Below are 2748 nucleotides of genomic sequence, written 5' to 3' on the forward strand. Positions count from 1 at the left end.
GACAGTCCTTGCTTCTCTACTTCTTTCTCTGTGGCAGATTTGCTCTGTAGCGCTCTTCCTCATGAGGAATTCATGGCATTCCAGGCACAGTAATGTATAAGAGCATCTTCCTCTTTATTTTGTCAACTCTTTTCTTGGGCACATGCGAGGGCAGGATCTCCTGTCAGGTTCAGAGACACAGAGACACAGAGACATGGCCTTCGTTGCACAGAATGTCCAGGAAAAGGCCCGTGTTTCACACTTACAGTGAGGTGAGTCTCTTCATGATCAGCCTGGACCTAGACTGAGGTTCTCTCCATCTAGGTGGCAAATATCTGCAGGAGCATGAAGTGGGCCAAATGCCAGCCACTGAGGAGCTTCCACAGGAAGCACAGGAGTCCCCCAGCCTTGCATCTGAAGACCAGCAGGGGAGAGGGGACCCCCTGGGTGCCTGTGTATGCCTTGAGCCAGGTCAGATCTTCCTTCCTGAAACAAGCTCATGACACTGAAAACCAATCCCATGGGAGGGAGGGCAGGATTGGCAGGGACCTAGAAGCCCCCAGAAACCATATGCATCTCCACTGACTCTGGTAGAGGTGGAGCTGCAGTGCAGCTCAGAGTTGCAGGGATGGACTGGACTCTATTCTGAGCTTGTATTGGAGAAGCCTTGGTGTTCCTGTTACAGTGAAACTATCAATTCCACCCCCAGAGCAGACTCATTTCCCAAGTCGTCTTCAGGCCCAGATGAGCAAGAAACTAGACTGAAAGTCTATGTGTTATCAGGTGTCTTTAAAATGGTCGTTCTAGCCAGTCCCTCCCCCTTCCCCAATATAATGCTAAAACTCTCCCACCAATCTTTGTGCCTTGTAAGAAAAGGCCTAGCTGGCATTTTTTGCATCAGAATAGAATGGATTAAAATATTTTAATATGATAATGCGAATCCAGAAGAACTGACTTACACTTTCAAGGTTGTATTCATACCCCATCAACCCTGAGGTATTCATAAAACAAATCTTGCCTAAACTCTGAAGACATATCATTTTAATAAGCTAGTCTGTTTATTCATCCCACTCAGCCCCCATGGATAGAGCATCTCTCTTGTTTGGTCACTGAGGCAACATGAACTCTTCCTTTAAATAATGCCCAGCACAGCAGGACCAGGCCTGACAGGGTGACACAGGACTCTGTTTCTCTGCTGCTGCCTGTGCTCAGCCTCAGAGGACTCTCTGGGTGTAGAGTGAGTGTAAGGAGATGTGGCATTCTTCCTCAAGGCGTTCTCTCTGCTGAGACTCCATATTGAATTTATCTGGATTCCAGTTACAAATATTAAGTTCAGTAAAACATACGGTCACATACCTCAACTCCTCATTAAACATTTTCCTGCTAATATGCCGGGATCGTGTCTCCTAGACTTAAGACTAGGTTTGCTCTCCCCTTCTGTACCTCTACAATGGTTTCAGTGAGGAAGTGGACCCTCGTTCTCCTCGTCCCTTGGTTCTCCAAGCCCTTCATCCTCTCACTGCCTCTGCTCTGCTCCCTGAGGCTCCTCCTTTGTCCATTGCTAAACCCACTGCTATGTTCATAGGTCTCTGTGCTGGGGGTGACTCTACCTGGACCCTGGGCAGCTCTATTGACAGAGACAAGAACAAGAGTCTGTCAGTGGCTGTGGAGCAGAGGAGTGAGGACAACACTGCCTTCCGTGACATGGAAAGCACCAGGCAGTGCTCCATGTTCATTCATCGGCACAGGGCTCCGACACGGCCACCTGTATTGACCCAGACTGCCCCGGAGCCTAACACTGAGTTTCTGATGGGCTCTGGGGACAGGACCACCCACAACGCGCCAGTCACCAACACTGCTCTGGCCCTTTACAGGCCCCGTTATCCCATTAATAGTGTCATATATTGGTATATAGTCATTTGTTGTATTTTTCTGTTTATTGATATAATAAAATTTATCCTATAATTCTGTACTTATATGATCTCTATTTTTTGTTCAAGGCTCACATTAGCCCCTTGCTGAGGCCTCACCTGGGCAGTTCTGGAATCAGCCGAGGTCATGTGTGTCTCTGCTTAAATTTTATGAACTTCAGGGTAAATTTGGTTGTGTTCTCAGTCTGTCTTGTACATGCCTGTTAGCAAGCATCTCTTTCCTTACAATGTCAGAATTTTTGGAAACCTGTTCCATACATACCCAATTTCACATTTCTGAATCATAGGCTCATGTCTTTTAGAGCTTACTAATGCCTGGGACGGGTGCTGTCTTTGTTGATCTCACAGCAGCCTATGACACGGTCTGGCACCGTGGTCTCCTAGTCAAGATCTCAAGATGCCTGCCTCCATGGGTGGCCAACACTATATCGTTTCTTCTCCAAAACAGAAGATTCCGGGTGCATCTGGGTGACAAGTCTAGCAGATGGAGACTTGTCTCAAGTGGCCTCCCCCAGGGCTCTGTTCTGGCTCCTGCGCTATTTAATATTTACATCAATGACCTCCCAGAAACTTCTTCAAGGAAGTTCATCTATGCCGATGACATCTGCTGTGCAACCCAGGCATCCAAGTTCGACATCCTTGAGGAAACACTCACGAAAGACATGTCTCTGATATCTGATTACTGTAAAAAATGGCGACTAATCCCTAGCACTGCAAAAACTGTATCATCTGTTTTCCATCTACACCATGCCTCGGCCTCGCGTGAGCTTAATGTGCAGCTTGGCGATACGAGAATCCGACATGAAGCCCAGCCAGTATATCTTGGCGTTACTCTCGA

At 47.4% G+C, this 2748-nt stretch overlaps 1 long non-coding RNA gene across 1 annotated transcript; it reads left to right on the forward strand.

Annotated features, from left to right (window-relative positions):
- Window positions 1–405: 405 nt before the first annotated feature.
- Window positions 406–1951, forward strand: LOC132537015 (uncharacterized). Its single transcript, XR_009548528.1, has 2 exons — window positions 406–450; window positions 1565–1951. It is a non-coding gene; the product is annotated as an uncharacterized LOC132537015 (long non-coding RNA).
- Window positions 1952–2748: the final 797 nt, after the last annotated feature.

The sequence above is a fragment of the Erinaceus europaeus genome, chromosome 2 (genome assembly GCF_950295315.1).
Source record: "Erinaceus europaeus chromosome 2, mEriEur2.1, whole genome shotgun sequence".
Lineage (NCBI taxonomy): Eukaryota > Metazoa > Chordata > Mammalia > Eulipotyphla > Erinaceidae > Erinaceus > Erinaceus europaeus.